Source organism: Lissotriton helveticus, chromosome 8, assembly GCF_964261635.1.
Source record: "Lissotriton helveticus chromosome 8, aLisHel1.1, whole genome shotgun sequence".
NCBI lineage: Eukaryota > Metazoa > Chordata > Amphibia > Caudata > Salamandridae > Lissotriton > Lissotriton helveticus.
The window spans coordinates 201,013,835-201,034,925 of NC_136069.1; the positions used below are offsets into that span (position 1 = coordinate 201,013,835).

At 43.0% G+C, this 21,091-nt stretch overlaps 1 protein-coding gene and 1 long non-coding RNA gene across 10 annotated transcripts in view; one reads left to right on the forward strand and one right to left on the reverse strand.

The window, feature by feature from the left end:
* The window catches only part of RUNX1 (RUNX family transcription factor 1), a 547,678-nt gene that overhangs the window by 75,377 nt on the left and 451,210 nt on the right, over window positions 1-21,091 (forward strand). The window lies entirely within an intron of this gene.
* Window positions 13,408-15,395, reverse strand: LOC144771544 (uncharacterized). The gene is made up of 3 exons (XR_013599336.1): window positions 15,279-15,395; window positions 13,753-13,803; window positions 13,408-13,515 (listed from the first exon to the last, which is right to left on the reverse strand). It is a non-coding gene; the product is annotated as an uncharacterized LOC144771544 (long non-coding RNA).

The following is a 21,091-nucleotide window of genomic DNA, read 5'->3' on the forward strand; positions in this document are numbered from 1 at the left end:
GCGGCGGGATGCCTGGCTTTCACCTTGTGGATACCTTGCGAGGGTATCTCACAGGGGAATACCAGGATGGGTTACCTAAGCAAGCGCTTTGATACCTTCGGGTGATACGTGCGCTATATAAGTCGCAATACATTTACATGATAAACAAGAGAAAACTGACAAACAGGTGTGCAACAGCTTTCTTCACGTGCTTTCATAATTAAAAATAGCAATGCTTTGTATATATGTGTTGCCTTTAAAAACACATAAATAAAGGGCATTGGCATTTACAATGCCAATAGCTTAAAACTTGAAAACGCTAGACCTATTGCATTGAAAATGCTTGTTGCATTATGTACTTGGCCTCTGATTATTATATAACCAGAGGCCACACTTTTTATTGTCTGCGTTTTTTGAAAAAATGAAACGCAATTCATACGTGCTAGAACTCCAGCAGTGAAACTTTAACTCTCTGAGCTATCCACACTTTAGATGAAATGCTCTATATCAGGCTAATGCAATGATGGAAAGTGGTCCACCCATCCCTTTTAGGTAGTAAAATACTGTCATAATATACCAATTGATTCATCCAGCGAGTTACAGCTTTCATTTTATTTTCAGTTTGGGTCCACCACCAACTAGAGAAAAAAACCTGTAGGCTAGGCCCTGTAAAATAAGGGCTGGTGCAGAGCACAGGGAAAACACCGGTTCAAATTAAGCACTGGTTGCTCATATCTCTGTCTCAGTTCCTCTTTCTTACAAGAACTTTTACAAATTTGCTCACTCTCTCTTATGCGAATGCAGGCACTACAGTAACACTCTGTTTTATGTTCTACATAACCAGTTTGAATGATGAATGACCATTATTTTTTAAATGGCGCTTGCGAAAGCAAAGCTGTGTTCTACAATTTGGCAGCTTCGACTTAGAGGCCCTGCTGCTCAGATCAGAAAAGTAAATACTATGCAGGATTGTAGATTTAAATCAACATGGAGGTGAGTTTAAGATGGAAATGGAATTTTAGTTGGGAAGGTGGAAAAAAGTGAAAGTAGGGGTTCTTTTTTAGGAAAACTGAGTTTTGTGTTGAATCTTTGGTTGTCTACGTTTAGAGAAGTAGTTGTTACTTAGTAGTTTCTTGTAATTTGGAGCAGCCTAACCACACATTAAGTAACTATCAGCCAGATTCATCAAACAAAAATCCGATCGCAAAGGGCCAGATTCTGAGAATCTGGCCCTTTGCGAGCGGTATTTTTGCATTTGGGATGCATCATCCCAAATGCAAAAATCGCTAATTAAGGATTCGCTAAATTGCGATTCTTTGCATTTAAGGAATCTCAAATTGAGATTCCATAAATGCAATGCATGAAAGTGAAAAAAATAGCGAATTCGCTATTAGGGCACGCAAATTACCATGAAGTACAACTTCATGGTAATTTGCAGAAACTTTGAAAAATGCACTAAAGTGCATTTTTCAAAGTTTTATGTTGCCCCCTAAGGGCATGTGCACCCCTGCACCCTTGAAATCGCAATCTCAATTTTCGAATCGCTAATTGCGATTAGCAAATTGAGATTGTCTTCCCATTCATTCTTATGGGCCACTAGGCCCATAGGAATGAATGGAGAGATATTCCTGAATTGCGAGTCGCAATTTGTGAGTCGCAATTAAGGAATTATTAAAAATCGCTATTTTTTTAGTGATTTCTTGATGCATAGCATTTTGCTATTCCTTAATAGCGATTCGGTATTTTTCGCTATTAAGAATTAGCAAAATGTGTTCTTGATGAATCTGAGGGTTAGCTCTAGAAAGGTGCACAGGTGTCCATTTTTTCAAAAATAGGTTTGAGTTTCCACGGCACCAGGCAATCCCAACTTCGATGCTGCACCTGTTCAGAAGGTTGAGGGCTGACAGTGTTTTTGAGAAAGTGTTGACACAGAAATGTACAGTAGTGGAACACTTTAACTGTATGTCTCATGTTCCTTGCTCAATCCCAGTGCATGTGCATTGCTAGTGCAAACACAGAGGTCAATTTAAAAAAAATGCCAGTGGTAGTGGAAGTGTCATTTCACACCATTTCGAGCCATCACCAAGTTAATCTCAAATCCCACCATTAGCTTCTCCTATTTGATACTGAGTAGCTAGAGGAATGGTACAGAGTGTAATCTTCAGAAAGTAAACAGGACTATTAGAGCCGTGTCCACTTCCTCAGAATGAGAGTAGGCAAAAGTGATGTAGCTGACCCTTTTGCATTTGTCTGAAAAGATAGATACTTTAGCTCAATGATACCCTAACTGAGAATCTTGTGGATTTTGGACTGAGGGATATTGTACAACTTTAATAACAGAGCGATCTGATTGGCCGATGGGAGCTTTGTTCTCAGTAGACCCTAAATAATTATACCCCAGTCAGAGTTTCCAAAGGAAGAGCGTTTTTTTGCTTTGCTAAGAACTTTGGCGTCGTTTGGCGAACCTTGATTCGTCAAGCAGGGGCCAAGAATAAGGGGGGATCACAGGAAAAATGACTGTGCCTTCAACCGCATGGAGCACCGAGATACTCCTTCGGGAATGAGTCGTTTTGCACTATACTATTGGTGTAAAATAAAATAACACAAATTTGACAGACTACAGTACAGAGAAAATAGCTGAACAGAATAACACCAAATTTAGCAGAAAACAAGATATTTATTCTGAGAGTGCGCTTTTAATGATTCCGTGTTATTCCTTTAGGCCATTTTTGAGAAATTAAGCTTAAAAAAATAGATATATCTGGGCAGTTGTGGTACCATAAATTTCAAAAGCAGAGAATACGGATTGACCATGTGCGCTTTTTTCCCAATGGCTGGTTCACCCCCACGGGACAGACGCACTCATTGGCTAGCCGCAATATGAAAGAAAATCTTGTGGGCTCCATTATCGGACAAGGGGACTCGATCTCCGTGTCCTGAAACTCAAAAATAAAGGCGGTAGTAAGGAGCAGGGTACAGGTACCCTGACAGCCTGAACCTTACAGGGGTATCCCAGAGGATCCTCAAGGGTCAAATAAAAAAAATGATGGCCCCCCCTTAGACCTGCAGGACCCTTGTGGGAGGTTTTGACAGTTACCCAGTACGGTCCTGTTAGAATTTCAGTGCAGCCGACAGACTAATAGTGGAGAAGCTGTAGAGCGGATGTATCCTGCACCCTAGTTTTCAGAGTGACCACGTCACCAGCTGGAGGATAAAATGCCATATATTGATACCACTGACTGACAAAGAATTAGCCAATTATATTCTAGTGCACTGATGTAGTTGGGACATGCTTACGTTAGAATGAGTTTTGCTAATACGCATGTATTTTAACAGAATCCAAAGTGGCATGGCCTGTTTTGTAGGCTTTAGCAGACATCTGAGTTGAGAATTCAGGACCAAATCCCAGAAATAATTAATTTAAAACATGCAAGTAGATGGATGTGTTGTATGGTCCCTTACCAATGCTTGTTCAATTTAGCATCCTGGGAGTCATTATGTATAGGTGCTGGATAACCTCCTGTTGTAGCAATAAGGTATCAGTGGCGATCACTACTGCTCATTATATAACAGTGAGACATGATGAAACTATTTGCCAGTGCTATACTTTCGGTTGTAGTATATACCCATGTGGTTGCTTACTACTACGAGAGTTAATTTGCTTAGAACATGTCCTATGTAGCCTTTGCTGGGATTATGCAGACGTGAGTAACTAATTGAATGATGTACCAAGATAGAAGGACCTTACTGAGAGCAGAGTGGATTAAATTAGGCGTTCGTACATGTCGTCAGGCAATAATGGCAGCTATGAATCAAGAAAATATAATTCTGAACATCCGGTTTACCAAATTTGTTGCCAGAGCTGCAAAAACGTAGGGAAAAGAAAAGGCAGCATTTCTTTTGCCGGTCGGCCCAGACATCACCTTGTAATAAAAACTTAAGCGCCCACCGGCCCCCTCCACAAGGCCTACATGGACACCGCGTTCAGCTCCCTAAAACCGGCTGTCATATTGACTTATCTCCCCTATTTAAAACTTTTTTTAAAGCACTCTGTGACTGCCATGTTATTTAATGAGCTGATCTGTAAAAGATAAACGCACATTCGGACAATTTTTAAATTTTATTCAATTCTACCGCTAGACTATTGCACCACTGTTGTATTAATCAAAGTTCCTTTTCCGCTCCTTTTCAAATTAATACATGTATACGTGAGTCCTACGGTTTTAACATTTAATGATTTTAAGTAATCAAACAATAAATTTGAAGAAAAAAAAATAAGAATGATGTACCACAGTTCTTCTAGGCGCTACATCAACTCAAGATATCAACAACTGAAAAGGACAAAAGAAAGTGGACTGTGGTCTATAAGCAGATATGCTCGTTCTTAAAGCGCTACATATTCACCAGTCTTCTAGGCCACCAGGCGCTCTATGTTATTGTGAAGATCAGGTCATTTATTCCATGTAACGAAGGGCTACAACTATGACTGATCTAACAATTCCTTTCAATTCCAGTCACTAATTCTATGATATATTGGCTACAGACAGGACTCAGATGACAAAGGAATGGACAGATGCTACAAAACCTTTGTATTGTAAGCTAATGCAACTATATCTGAAGCTGTAAGAGAAAATAAGTCCCAACGACCTCTTTCTGTGGCAAGGCAGCTATACTTCATGCTACTAGAGGCATTGTAAATGTAAATGCCAGCATTTGTAAAGCGCACAGCTACCTCCAACGGAAGTGTCCCGGCGCTGTCTGTATACCGCTTAGGAACCCTTCCTGGCTTTTCCCTGTGAAATGTCCACTCCTGGGTACCCCCAAGGTGAAGCCAGGCATTCAGCCCAGAGCGGAGCTCATGATGGAACATCACAGGGAAGCCTTGGGCTGTAACTATAGTCTGTTATCCCTAGATGTGGGAAGTACTTTGGCCTCGTAGATAGGCAATGCAGGCTCCGGATTCCACACCGTGGCGGGTTTCCCAACTTTTCTTGCTGGATATGATTTCTACCACAAAAAAGAAACAATTTGGAGACAGTTTTCATGCAAATTATTTTTGACAGAGAAATATGTAAGTGCAAACTGGAATTATTAACAGGGGTAAGCATGAACAATCTGTGCAACATCCTACATTCTAAGGTCTGCAGCCCGAAATCAGTTGCAAAACGTGCACCCAGTAATTACTGCATTCCATTCAAGCGGTAATTTGAGAATGCACAATTTTCAACCACATTCAGACTTTAGTTGTAATCAGGCCCTACAATTGAGAAACGACTTATTAACACCTTTGCTGCGGCGGCTATTCCGCCGCAGCGCTACCGGTCGCGGGGGGCGCGCGGCTCACCTACGCGGGTGACAGAACTCTTCCGTCACGGCTCGCGGTTTAGCTGTGCTTGTGACGGAACGGTTCCGTCACGGCCCCGCCCGCTTAATGAAACGCGCCACGCAGGCGTGGCGAGCGGGCCGTGATGGAACCGTTCCGTCATGGGCACAGCCCACCCGAGGGCCGTGACGGAGCGGTTCCGTCAATAGCGTCGAAGGAGTTAACAAGGTCTCTTAAGTCTTACCTCCAATTGTATGACTGAAACTAGGCCTGGGCGGTGAATTCCGCTCCATTCGTTGAGTTGGCAGAGTTTTCTGCACTCTGGCTCAGTGGAGCATGCAGAGTTCTGACAAACTCGGCTCAGCAAAGCGGAGAAGAGTTTTTTTTCTCACTTGTGCTCACCAAAGTTAAGTTGGCAAGCACAAGCGAGGAATATCCAAAGCTAGACCACCTCCCAGTGAGATTTCGCATAGAGAAACATGCGTTCGCGTTGAGAATACAGCCACTCGATTAGAAAATCTGCTCGAGCTGAAGAAAGAAGCAGCTTCCTCTTGCGCTGTGCATGGTGCAGTTTCCGGTAATTTTCTAGTGTGGGACAATCACCCGGAGCTTAAAATCTGCGTTAACGGCACAACCTACGTTTTTTTATCACTCCGCCCAGTCCTATCTGAAACCTACATCTTAAGCATGAGTAAGGCAAGTCCAGGTCTAAAAGAAGCGATGCTAACCATTTCAAGATATCAGCCAACACCAAAGAGTACCAATGACAATCACAGGCCGCCACCCTCTTCCACCTCTTTCCCACGTATGATATGGGGGCTTTGGCAGAGAACCCAGCCACATCACCCAGTACCCAGACTGCCACCATCCACATTCTTGGGGGTGAGAAGTCAATCAACTAACATTCCCAGTGCTCAAATCCAATCAACCCTTGCCAAAAGAAGTCAGATCCAAATAACTTACAGCTGATCTACCCCTTCACAAACATTAGTTTGAGACCAGTGGCTAATAAGGTACAAATATTGGGTAGAACGTAGCACAATGATGTGGCTTGCAGATGACAAGATTGAATTCAGACAGGGCCAACTTATTCTTTCATCTTTTCAAGGGTGATACATAGAGTACTAATAAAAGACCAATAGTAGCATCTGCTATTTGAAGCAGTATGTTGGAATGGCAAAGCTAAGCGCTAGATAAAACATAAGACCTTTTCTTAAAGCATTACTGGGGTGGCATGGTTTGGCTGACTTTTCTTTCAACCACGCACATTCCATGCCTCACCTTTGCGTCTTTCTTCTACTTCTGATGATGGCTGCATAAAAGAAGGCTGTATGCGAAGAGATTTACCTTTCTCCCTCTCTGATCCCAGGGGCAGAGCTGGGTCTAACAAGAGGGAAGGGATAGACTGCATAAATAGGCACCATACACTTCTGCCCCCCCCCCCTCCAGTTCTTCTAAAGCATAAATAACCCCCAGTCATGAACAAACTGGATACTACACATGGAGAATAGGGTGCTAGGGCTCAGTACATGGAACATCTTTGCTTTTGGAAGGCATAAGGTTAGAAGCTCCTGGGGTCTATCTCAGGCCTGACCGAATGAAGACCGCCCATATTTGTTTTCTCTGGTCAAGACACAAGCTTAGATTTGTGGCTCTGCGGGAGGCAGAAGAGAGCATGCTTCCCCCACCCTGACCATTAGCACTGCATGAACTCACTGTACAATGTAAATGTCTTGAACTCTGAATATAAACCCAGACAGAAATGTAGACGGTTTATAAGGAATGTCCTGTAAATGAGTGATGTGTAATTTGGCACAAAGCATGATGGTTATAAATTCATGTTGCCAACAGTTTAGTATTAGTTATATGTATATAAACTGTAAGAAAGGCAGCTTGAATGATGTATACAAGCACATCTAAACCTAAAATAACAAACAGTGTTATTTAAAACACATGGGGATGATGAGCTAGCGTAAAAATATGCACTAGCCATTTCTGGAGGCAATTTTAATATTGGCTTCTCAACATGTATCTGGCCAGTGGCTATGAAACCTTTTTTGGAGTGTGCGGCTCACCTCACTGATCGAGTGCTTTACGCCATCCGTGAAAGCGATAAGAAATCTATCACTCATTCTAATCGAAAGAATGGTGGGAGGAGGGAGACAAAAGGTTCACACAAAGGGTCAGTGGTACAGTGGGTATTGCTCTCAGGGTGCATAGGTTGAATAATGGATTCCACAACCAATCTTGTTCTCTTAGCACAAGACACACCTATTTTGGTATAGCACCATAACTTCACAATACCTATCCGGTGGAGCTATCGAAGTTTCCATTCTTGGAGACTTAATCCATTACTCAAATAGAGCATAATTGCCAAGTCAATCATATTCAGCAGCTGGCTGTATCAAATAGGACACTGATTGCCTTCAAAATCTACAAATGACTGTTGGAATAAAAAATTAGAATATCAAATTTGTCACATCGAACTACAAAATTATTGACTCTAGAGTGTCAACCACAGCTATATCTTCAAGGTAAGTATATATAAGGAGGTATAGATTTACTACTCTAAGCTCCACGCCTACATATAGTCAATAGTTTTGTAAGTCAACATTTCTGACCTTTATAATCTGACAAGCAACCCTATAAATGGCTACTAGCCATTCATGAACACTCTGCTCAGTGAACAGGCAAATTTTATTCTGTGATCAAAATCCAAGCTCTCGGTCTTGAAAGGTTTTCTATTATTATACAAACGCACCTGGTGGAGAGGTTTATCAGATAACTTCAAGCTACAGAGGCACTGTATTTCTGGTCTTGGGATTTTCATCACAAACCATTGTAAGTGGGAACTTTACTCCAGTTGTTAAATTCAGGGCAGGTTTGGCTGCCACGTAGGGCATTACTTACAGAGGATAACCCATAAAGTCAATAAAACAACACAATTCCCAGGGTAAGAGGGGCAAAGTGGGATTGGGGCTAGCATACCTGCCAACTCACATGGTGCCACAGTGTGACACACAATATCGTCTCCCATCACACTGTCTCCCAGTGAGGAGCCGATATCTCACAATGGCGGGGAAAAAGGAAATAGTCGTTTTCCAGCTTGTTTTCAAGAGGTTTTGAACTGACAACGTCCATTAAGGGGTGTGAAAACACACCAGGACATTGGCACCAGCCTCAGCTAGCTTATTTTTTGTTTGGGGGGCTTGAGGTTCACAAGTGCCTCCTAGCTACTTCTGGCCTGACAGCCCAGACTGGACTGGTCCCATAGGGAGCAGGGTCTAGACTGATTTACATATAGCTGTGTCCAAACTGAGGTGGCATGATGGGCAAAAGAACAATGGGTTGGGATGCTACCCAGAGCGATTGCCAGTGTTTAGACAAATTGCAAGCATTCCTACCATCATCTTTTGTGTGTTTCAGTGTCATAAATTATACAGAAACCACTAAGGACATCTGCTGTGTATATCATTGAATGCATATAACACTAGAAGCAACCACCATACTGTAATAGAGAAAAGAAACCACTATGAGCAACCACTGTACTGTCATTGATTACATATGACACAAGGAGTAGCTGCTATAGTATCATAGAGTATGGTAGCGTCATAAAGTATACAGAAAGCAGAAAGATCAGCCACAATACTGTCATTGATTACATATAACACTAGGAGTAACTAGCATACTGCCACAGAGATAAGAAACCACTAAGAGCAGCCACCGTACTGTCAGTGATTACCTATAACTCTAGGACTTACCACCAAAGTGTCGCTTATACGCAAACTGCTAAGAGCGCCACAGGTCTACCTTTGTTCATGCATAATTATAGGAGAAGCCACCATACTGCATAAACACTAGCGAGATGCCACCATACTCTCATTGAGCACATACACTTGTGTGTGCCTTGTGTTTTTTTAATGCAGACCATTGGCTGTGCCTTAATTGAGATAAGTGTAGGCGCCTGATTATCGATGCAGATTGGTTTTGCAAGTTCCCATGTGGGTGAGGTTTGCAAAAGCTAAGTATTAGCGTTTACACTGTGGGAAAGCAAAAGCCACATGCACACCGCTAATGCCACCACAGCCACTCCCCGCCTGCAGAATATTATCATCTGGGCATAAGAGGCAGCTCTAACACCTCCCATGGCCTCTGCTTTGCATCTTTTTGCATAGGCTCATGTGGGAAGCCAGCCAGGCCTTGTATAAAACTGTGTCACCTTGAAATAAAACATTTCACCTTTTTTGCATAAGTAAAGCTTACCAGCCTTTTTCCATTTCTATGGCCTCCTAATTTTAGCAGGTATGAGAAGTGACACGCAAGCGTTTAAAGCCCACCAGGCAGACTTTCACAACAGTCTTGCATCCTCTTCAATGAGCTACAGAGATTAAGAGGGTGAAACCGACTGACAGCCCACCTCTGCCCCTCTGCCTTATAACTGACTCCTTGAATTAACAAAATAGACTGAAAACACACCTCTTCCACCACACATATGGACCTAACTCCTAAGGCACATCCCTAATCAGCTTATTGACCCCCCTTGTGCCTCACAGCCACCTGAAGGCACTCAGAGGCTGTAAGAGTCCTGTGCACAGACACTTAAATGATTGAATACATGACAACCTGTGCCAGTTCTCACCATCAGCCTGAGTCACAAAGCCCAAAGGAAAACAGTGTAAATGTGTTCCCGTAGGATTACTCCCAATTTCCTACTATGAGGGAAATGACCCAGGACTGTGTCCAGAAGCATTTCTGGACCACCTAGACCATCTCTGCTTGAACAGTGGAGTATTAAAGTTGGGTTTTTATGGGCTGCAACCTATTGTTCCTGTTGCACAAGATAAAAAAAAACACTAACAATGGAAGCTGTCTAAAAGTGTTGGAAATAGTGGTGCTGAACCCTCGCCAATCGAACGCCTGCTTTTTCATGGCATTAGTTTTTGGCGTTGCCGCAGATTTACCTATCTTTGTAAATCTGGGGCAGCATCAAAAAGCAATGCATGTTGTGGTGGAATGCCCACAGCAACACCCATTGCACGTCCCTTTCATGAAAGGGAATCATATAAACAAAGCGCCGTTAAGCCACCCAAAGTGGCTTAATTCCACTTTGCAAATATGGAGCACGGCATTGTGCCAACGGTATGTCTGTAAAAGTGACGTTTCGGTGGAGCAATTCACTCGTAAATATGCCCCAGAGTCTGTGGGAAGAAGGTCACTTGGATATGTGTGACATTAGGAGTGGTCTCTGATGACCTCCTGATCAGTTGCGTTAACACTGAGGGGCATATTATCAAGGAGGGCGGTATGCAATTTTTACGGTTTAGCGGCCGTTTTCGGCCGCTAAGCGGCGAAAATTCGATTGCCCTATTATCAAGCTGTCGCTAACAGCAGTTAGCGACAGCTTGAAGGCGATAGCGAGCGGTTTGGGCCCGCTTTGCATGTCAGCGATATTTATCGCTAATGACATGCAAAGTGGGCGTACCCAAAACGTTAGCGACTGAAAGCAGTCGATAACGTCGCTATCGCCTATTAACAAGGCTGGCGTAGCGATGGAAATATTCCCGCTACCTCCAAAAACTAACGCCTGCTCTGACCAGTTCTTAGCCATGTTATCCAATGGGAGGTGGATAACATGGCTAAGAGCATTTCGTCGCTAATGCAAGAATATCGCTGTATTCTCAGCAATATTCTCGCATTACGCCGCTATCGCTGTATATTTTAGCGCAATGGAGTAAAACGTTGCTAATATTTTCTCCTCTAAAATATCCAGCGATAGGCAGCGATAAAAAAAGTCGCTAAGCGCATTTAGCTATAAATATCGCTAGTTGTTGGTAATATGCCCCTGACTTCGCTCTCCCCAGTCCCACAAACATAGGTGGCATAGCCTGTATCAGGGAGTAAGCAAGGCTGCCAGGCATAGGCATACAATGCCTGGTCTGTCTTCAGGAAGAGCACCACACATCAGCCCAAAAATGGCGGCACCTTGACAACCATAGCGTCCTGTCTGCACTTTTTCTTCTGCCCTATGCTGTGTACAGCATTGTTCCCCATTTACTGCTCGGCATTTGCTTGTCTGCCTGATTTGTCATACAAATGCCCAGTTCCTGATAAGAGTTTTCCATACCGAAGAGCCATCCATCCGTTTGTTGTTCCTGTCAGATAAAGGGAAAAAGTTAGTGTTGTGCGTGAGCAGACCAGCAAAGGGCACCCCGCGCGAGAGAATTTGCAAGTGAGGGCGGCCCTTCTCAGAGCACTTCATTTCCTTAACACAACAACGTGCAGACCCTGGTCAAAAAGGAAGATCATCCTGGAGTGATTCTGAAGTCATTGGATGACTTCTCCTGCAATTATCTGGGGACGTCATCCCAAACCATCCTGAAGTCTGCCCACAGGGGAAAAAATGTAAACGTGATGACTCTTACTGTAATCACAAAAACTATTCTAGGATGGTGTTCTGATGACTCTCTTACTGTAATCACAAAAACTATCCTAGGATGGTGTTCTGATGACTCTCTTACTGTAATCACAAAAACTATCCTAGGATGGTGTTCTGATGACTTCCACTGGCAGGGAGTGATTACCTTTTACAACTCCACGAATACTAATTGACAACTTTAGGATGAGTGTGAATTACTCCAGGATGGGCTCCAGACAATTTAAGGATGATTGTGGATTATTCCTGGATGATCCTATTACCGCTTTTACTCTGGAATTACCCCATGATAATTTCAGGATGAATGTGGATTACTCAAGGATAAAATGTAATGATAACTCAAAAATGAGCATAGATTCTTTAGGATTATATTAGGACAACTACAGAATGAGCGTGGATTACTAGACAATGACTACATAAGGGCTTTAAGATGGCTATGAAAAACTCTTGCCGGTTTTTATACCAACGGCAGGCCAAGTGTAGATAGCTCCCAGGTGATTTAATGAATAACTTAGAGTGGCTGTGGATCAATAATGAATCATTACGGGCTGGATTACACCTTAAAAATTCCATGTTACAAGCACATTAGCCGACTGCCAGTATTCCCTTGCAGGGTCCCACTATTAGTTTAGGAATATGGATTTGGTGGTAGGGAAATATTTAGAGGATCACCTCCTCAATGAACCTTCCTGTCAAAAACAGGCCTCTTGGATGCAATATGCCCTCTTTATACAATACCATGAATTATTTGCAATGCCATGAGTTCTAAAGTAAGGCCTAGATTTACAAAAGTGTCACTTAACGCAGCACAACACCCAAATTTGCTGCGTTGCATCACAGGGAGAGAGCAGGAAAGTGCCATGTCTACCCCTCTCCCTTGCACCACTGCACCATTAGGCAGTCGAGCACCATGCACATGTGTTTGCACTATGGTGCAAAGGTGTCTAGCTTAGGTTTTTTACTGGAAGGGCACCCTTGCAGTACAAAAAATACTATGCCTAGAAAAACCTGAAAACTTTTCCCATGTGGATGAGTGTTGTAACAAATACCAATTTTCTCTGGTTTATAAATCCTGAAAAGATTGTGTGTCAAGTCCGCATTATAAAGCGTAAGCAAACCAAAAACAATACTTCCATAAATCTGGTCCCAATTATAACATCCATATTCTCCTACTCTGGAAAGATTATTTTTTAAACTCTACTGCGAGATGGGTGCACTGTACAAAATAAATCTTAGAAAGATTCCTTCTGGCTAGCTTTGTGCTGTAGCAAGACCATATGCATACAAAAGTTGTGGCTTCAACAATGTTATATTTTGCATTCAGATAAGATTAACAACTTGTGCAGCTACTCCCATACTCCTGACTCACTGGGACTTGCCTTACTTTGAGGTACAGAGCATAGCTGAAGGTGTTTAATGTGGTGACCAGTGGCAAAAGACTGAAAAAAGTAATGGTTAAATGAAAAAGCATCAAAGGGGATGTGTTAAGATGTAATTTTATTGATCTAAAACACACCTTTGGCCTCATAGGGGCCAGGATACTGAACAAGAGAACATAGAGAAAGTCCAGGACACTGTTCAAAAGGGGAAAAATGCCAGAATAATACAAAAAAGAACAAAAAGGCTTAATGAAAGCCAGCAACTTCAATTTTTGTTTTTAGATTCAGAGTTTTCTTTAGTCCTCTTCCAGTATTGCAAATCATTATAGCCAGCTTCCTTCTCATAGTTCTGTTGTCCAGTGATGGCCAGCCTTCATCCCTGCACATAGACTTCATAGAGTCTGGAGGAAAAAGAAATTAAAATACATAAGTATCATGTTAACACCACTATTTTAGGTTTTTAATAGGACAGGGCTGCCAATAAAATGTTCCAATCCTTTTATTTCATATAGAGTGCCCGATGAGATATGGTTTCAAGGGTTCCTAAGTTTAACATTACAGTTACTTGGTCAATGAGGTAATGGTGAGAGCAAGGCATTGATGAAGAGGTGGGAAGGAGGTAAAGAAAGAAGACTCACCTGTCCAAGTGAAGAAACTGACGCTGTTCACCAGACGCTGTCACGCTTCATCTGCAAACAGAAAGCAATCAATACCAGATTTAATTTACAAAACCATAATGGAGGCAGCCATGTAGAGCCGGAACTCTACTTATTACAGTATTCTTATTTGGAAAGCAGTCTAAAAAATTACCATACTGACCAGAAATCCAAATAGGAGCTTACAACCTAATGCTAGGAAACGGGCAACTGATCAAATTATTGGGAGAGCTGAAATTAAATCCCAACTCAAGGCTAAGCGCCAGATTTGCATGTAATTTGTTGCGCAAATTCTCAATGAGTTACAACTCCTCCCCCATTGCTCTTTTGCAGATGGCTGTTAAGTGTGAAGGAGCCCGTGTACAATAATATGAACCAGGACCCCATATGCAAACATACATTTTAACACTGTATGTATATTCATGCATTTTCATAGTCCTAAATCAATCAGAGTGGAAATAGTGCCAGTAGTGGATGAGTGTGGTTATGCTTGGGCAACAGAATCCTCCAATACCAGTTGACAAGTGCAAACAGAGCCATGAGGCCATGCTTAGTAAGAGCAAAACAAGGCAAGTTTGCCCCATGGCATTGTTCACCGCCATGCGGAATGGGGCACTCACCACATAACTTAATGGACTCATGATCGTAAGGAACAGGGCACAGCTCTGTGTTCCAGACCATGGACAATGGATATATAATGTCAGGTCACCAGTTGCCATTTCTTTTTTCAGGTTGTAAGTTGCTTAGTCTTACTGGCTGAGAAAAACCTGGAAAAACTAGGAGTTCACTATAGATTAGCACATGGACATACTTTATTATTTTTGCTAAGGTAGCATAAAAAAGGTAATATCGCTGCAAGGGTTCAAACATTTTTGTAAGACTGAATCTCAATGCACAGCCACGGTTGCAGTGGCTTTCACATAGCCAAGTGATGGTGCAGGTCGGAAATAGACGTCCAAGACATCCAGACAGGAGAGAGATATCCTATGTGTTCTTTTCCAGCTTGGGGAAGTGACACGTTTGGCATTTAACAGTTGACTGATTCAATGTTGTCCCTTTACAGTTGCATGGCTGTGGCACCAAGCCCCTTCACACTCATTCAAACAAATATGCCTCTGGAAATACTATCAGGGCAGATTGATAGCTTTTCCAGGATACCAGTGATCTATCTGTTCCATAACTATCAAAGCATTTCAAATTCGTTGAACAAGGAGCCATTCTACATCCTCCTTTCAACATCTAAAACAGGTAATACTTAAGATGACCATAATCTATTACGCAAAAGCTGGTTCACAAAAACCAAGGCCCTAAACACCCAGCATTAGACAGAACAAGGCTCAAGGAGAGCAGGGTGCAGGCATTGTCAGTCAAGCCAGCTCCTATTGCAGACAGGGAGCTGGGTGGAGTCAAGTGTGGATAAATTTGTCAGTCAGTGACAAGAACGTGGTTCACGTTCAGTCACAGATCTGCTTAGCATTTCCCGCACTCCCTTTGTGTTGTCAACTTACCCCCTTGGGTCCTGTTGTCCCGCAGTCGGGAATTCATGGTACCTTGATTGGACGTCTCTGACATGTTACGGCTCCTTCACACGGGTCTTCCTTTTACAGGTCGTTGATCTCTTCTTCAGAGTTCCTGTCCGCATCCATGTTCACTCGCTGGAGGTACCTGCTTGTTTAGCTCTGTTTCTTCACGCCAGAGTTTCTTCAGCCTCTCGTCCTGTACAGAATACAATGAGAGAAGAAAGATATATTTGACCACAGAATCCTCATCTGTCAGATATATGGTAGGATGATGATGTTATATATGGTTAGGAGGACAGTTACTTATCTGATTTATCGGATCCACAGAGAGTGGAAAAACTACTGTTATTCTTTTGTTTCCCTTATTTAACACGGGCTGGATATAAAGAGGAAAGGAGGTGAGGCATTGACTGTGAACACAAGACAGGAGTCAGCAAAGAAGTTAAACGCTCGAATAAACCAATTGTAGCCAGGAATAAAGCAGTTGTATCGATTACAGAAGGTCTTGCTTGCAGCAACGCTTGCGCGCTGCAAAGCCCAACCAAAAATGCATATTTATTAACCATACGAAATAAAAAACAAACACTTTATAAAAAATATACAAATGATTTACATTATGTAGAAATATATTGCAGGATTTCCCAAAACCATCGATGATAACCATTGTGTCGATTTTGCTGGGGTTTGTCACAGCAGTTAAGTAGATGAAGTAAGCAAAATTGGGAGATGAACGGAAAGGGTATGAGAAGCACAGAAAGGGAGAAGAGGCGAGGCTGAAGAAGACTGGATGTATTAACAAGCATTTGCAATGCAATAGATCTCATATTTACGAGAGTTAGAGCTATTGGCATTGTAAATGAAAATGCCTTTTATTTATGTGTTGTTTTTAAAACAGATCAATAAAAGGCAGTCATTTACAATGCCAATAGCTTAAATTGTCGCAAATGCGAGACCTATTGAATTCCAATGCCAGAGCCCATGCTATAAAAAAAGAAAAAAAGTTAGGAGAGAGCATGTCGAAATTAGTGTTCGGAGACAGTAATTAAAGCCTACAGAGTAACAACACATATAACAGGGAAGATCGGGAGGGATACGATGCCTATTGACCAATGAACAGCCACAGTTTACAGTAAACAATGACACAAACCAATTAAAAATGTGTGGAGCTTCCAGTCCCCGAATACAGCATGCCTCACAGAGCAGCGCATGCACTGCCCAGACTCGACTCATAAATTACGAAATAATCAAGTAATACCGTTACAAAATGTGCCCCATTAAGCTTCACAGTTTGCCTTTTCTTTCTGCATAAGTTACTCAACCCTGCCGCATGATTTGACCCTCCTCTTCCGCATTATTCCAGTGGCCCTGGATACAGTCCAGGTATTGTGGACAGGAGGTTTGTGAGCGAGGCTAGTGGGGGGTCATGGTAGTGACATGTCACTAGGTGGGGAGACGCATTTATCGGTGTTGCTGAGCACATGTTTCAGGGTGCAGACTGCAGCACATATGTTTAAGGGGTTGAGGCTGCAGTACAGATGTTTGCCTGGTACAGGCTGCAACACAGATGTTTCTGTGATTCAGGCTGCTGCATATATGTTTCAATGGCATTATGTCTTAACGGTTGCGTCTTAGTGTAAGCAAGCATTCCACATACGCCAGCCTACAAAATGGCATAAACAATGGGTTTTTTTTCAATTGATTCACTGATGCGGTTGAGCAACAGAGGGCCGGGTTGGGAAGGCAGAAGTAACACAAAGGGTGGAGTGGGAGGGAGAACAACAGGCTAGAGAGAAGGAGGGCGTGGGTCTTGGTCGTGGGAAGCAACAAAGGGAATGGGGAGGAAGAAGGAACAGGCTAGAGAGGGGGGGCAGTACAGGGTGTGTGTGATCACTTTCGCTGCCGCTTTGATGTTCAAAGTGGCTGTGCGGCTCACTGAAAACATCAAAGCAGCCGTGAAAGTGATCACTCAGGCTGACAAATGGTGCGTGCGCCGTGAAGGCATGTTCCCTCTATTTTATGACTCTTCTCCATGCCAGTCGCTGCTATAATGCCAGTTTTCCTTGTGGTTTTATCTTGGCTGGCTTTGGTACAGCCTTTGAATGTGCGGTAAAAGCAGCTCAACAGGTACTTGCTGGCACTATCTGGCTTACAGGCAGTTTATTGGGGCTTCTGCTTGTTTTCTGGCAACTCACGGCCAACCACTCTTTCTGACCTTTCACCGGGGAAGGACTGGTCGAACCGGTTCCTGTCACTAGGAGGCGCAGCCAGGCCAGAGTCCCTTGATGGTCGCTATTTATTTATTCTTTAGGTAACGCTTTGGCTCTGGGAAAAGGTGTCGGAGCGCTTTACATATTTGAGGAACACTGAATGTCAGTACTTATTAAACAATCCCAGAGGTTGTGCAATGCGGAGCATTCATGGTGTAGTTTATACAGTAGGTAAGGCTCATTTACACAGCAAGACTCCCGAGCATCCTTCTGCAGAAATGCCCATCTATCTGTTTATACCTCTGGAAACCTGCATCGAGGTGCTGCTGGAGACTAAACCCACTTCTAGGCGCTAGTGATCCCGAATCCATGTTTAGGATTTAAGGAAGCCCAAACAAAGAAGTGCAGGTTCTAGTGGTGGGAGAGCAGGATGTTGAGCCTTATCTGGCCCAAATCGTTTTCTGCTCTGGCGCCTTGGTTTGTGCCGGAACTATACTCCTCGTGCAATAAAGAGCCAACCACAAGCGTGTTATAGCAATAAAAGGCTCCTTTATTAGGACAGGCTGCAGTTATCAACATTCATTTATTTATATATGCAAACAAAATAATCGTTATCACCACTACATAATATATCCTTAGACTTAGAGGATGTAGCCTTACGGCTAGAGCGGTCGATCTTGAAACTGGGGAACCGGGTTCGAGTCTCGGCAAGACTCTCAACATCCTGTGATTCTGGGCAAATCACTTAATCTCACCCTGCCTAACAAAAACAAGCATTTACAATGCAATAAGTGGCACATTAGGAAAGTTTGAGCTATTGGTATTGTAAATGACACATTTTGTATTTATGTGTTGGTTTTGAAAATAGCGAAATTAATAGCTTTGTCATTTACAATGCCAATAGTTTTAACTTTTGCAAATGGGACACCTATAGAATTTGCAATGCAATATGCGTTGTATTTACGGGACTTAGATGTATTGATATTACAAATAACAATAGCTTTTTTTTAATTTATAATTAATACTTTAATAAAGGCTATTGTAATTTCTAATGGCAATAGCTTAAACTTTTGTAAATAACTTTTGTGAAGATTATGTTCAGTGTATTTTATTGTGACGAAAATACAACAGAAGTGAAATATTAACATCTTTTTGTGACATTTGTAATACAGCTTGAAACATTGAGAGAACATATTTGAACCAGTTGTTGTTGAATGATTGCACAGATTGATGCTGTGGTGAAGCTGAGTGATGCTGTGGGGTTCAGTGATGCTGTGGTAGCGCAAAGTGATGTTGTGGTGCCCCTGAGTGATGCTCTGGTGGTGCTGAGTGATGCTGTGGTGATGCGATAGATAGATCGAGTGAGGGCAAAAGATAGATCGAGTGAGGGCGATAGATCGAGTGAGGGCGATAGATAGATCGAAGGAGAGATAGATCGAGTGAGGGTGATAGATAGATCGAGTGAGGGTGATAGATAGATCGAGTGAGGGTGATAAATAGATCGAGTGAGGGTGATAGATAGATCGAGTGAGGGTGATAGATAGATAGATCGAGTGAGGGTGATATACATATAGACAGATAGATAGAGTGAGGGCAATCGATACATAGATAGAGTGATGGCGATAGAGAGAGGGCGATAGATAAGTGAGGGCGATAGATAGATAGAGTGAGGGTCATAGATAGAGTGAGGGTCATAGAGTGAGAGCGATAGATAGATAGAGTGAGGGGCGACAGACAGAGTGAGGGCGATAGATAAATAGAGTGAGGGGCGATAGATAGTGAGGGGCAATAGATAGATAGAGTGAGGGGCGATAGATAGAGAGAGTGAGGGGCGATAGATAGAGAGAGTGAGGGGCGATAGATAGAGAGAGTATGGGGCGATAGATAGATAGAGTGAGGGGCGATAGATAGATAGAGTGAGGGGCGATAGATAGATAGAGTGAGGGGCGATAGATAGAGAGAGTGAGGGGCGATAGATAGATAGAGTGAGGGGCGATAGATAGAGTGCTGCAGGCCAGGACTGAGGTGCATCGGTAGAGCTGTGTGTGGGGGTGGTTGCTGCAGGCCAGGACTGAGGTGCATAGGTAGAGCTGTGTGACATAATTTGTGTGCAAAAGGCCCATCACATCCTTGGACCCTGGTGTCACTGTACCTGCTGCACTAATGTTAGGGTCGAGTCTCCAAGTAATTCTGTTTGCCATTTCCTCTTTCCTATCTTCAGTCCTCTCGCATTATCTTTTCACCCTTTCAGCTGCCTATGCATTCCTCTATTTTTCTCCAGATTCACATTTATCCTTATTGCCTTCTCTCACTTTCTTTCCTCGCTCCCCTTAAATCCATTCTTTTCTTTTTCCTTTTACTCTCCACCCTAAGCCGCCTATATTCTCAGTCTTCAACGTGCATCATACCTTTCTCGCGCCAACTTCCTCTTAATCTACCTGTTCTCATTCTCCTACTCACCTATTGTTGTATGTGTATTTTGGTACTTTTTTATCTATCTTTTATTTGCTTCGCTCTCCATTTTCCATCTTCTTCCTCTTGCTCTCTCTCTGACCTCATTATTTGTGGGCCCTTTCTCTTCCTTCTCCTTTTTTGCTAACCCTTTTGTCCTCCCTTTCTGTTACTTATTGCCCTCCTTTTTTTCTTTCACCATTTCCTTTCCTTTCATGTTTTCCTTTCTCTTTGAATCGGTCTATTTCTTGATTATCCTCGGTTTTGTCCTCCCTAACCCTTTCACTTTTCCACCCCAAGACTGAATATAGTGCAGGTCAAGTGTTTGTCATTCAGAGCAAGTGGCCTGTAGTCTATCTGCAACAAGTACTGGGTAGCCCCTTCCCCCCCCTCCCCACACACACACACCCCGCTAGGCCTTGGTACCACAGCGCAGTCTGCACAACTGGTAGCTACACCCTTGTCTTCTGTGTCATCAGTAGCACTGGGGACATTTGACTTTGTAGCAACCAGTGCACGATAGGCAGCCCTCCCCCCACAACCTCTAGGCCCTGGTGCCGATGCACCATGTGCACCACCGATAATTTATGCCTCTGTATATTTTGTGCTACAACTAGTTTCAGCTCTTGTGAGCTTTGGTACAATCCATGCAGTGCATTGAAAATACACCTGTTACAATGAGGCCAAGCTTCCTCTGGAGGGATGTGCTTTGCATCTTCATAGGACAAAGTCTGAAACCAGCGTGCCTAAGAGGTCCCTGGGCTGCAGTTTTCCAAAGCGAAGGCAATCAAGCCTCGTGTTCACATGCAGTGCTGCAGGTCTCTTAGGATATATTCCAATCCGGTTTGAGCTACAAAGGATACTTCGTTGTTTGCTGTAGTGTTAGGGTTGTGTGTATTTAAAAAGTAATCCAGTTCACTACTTTTGTACATTTTTAGAACGTGCAGAACCTTAAATACACAGAAGCTTTCACAGTTTGAGGTACAAAGGGGGCATCACAGCAGTCCTTCTTGCTACTCCAGGTGCTGCAAGGGCCTGAGAGGGACCCTCATAGACTGCTGGTATCGGGGAGTGGTATCCCATCGAACTCACTACCTTTGATGCACCCTTAACCCCTTCCCAGAGGAAAGTCCTGCATTATCC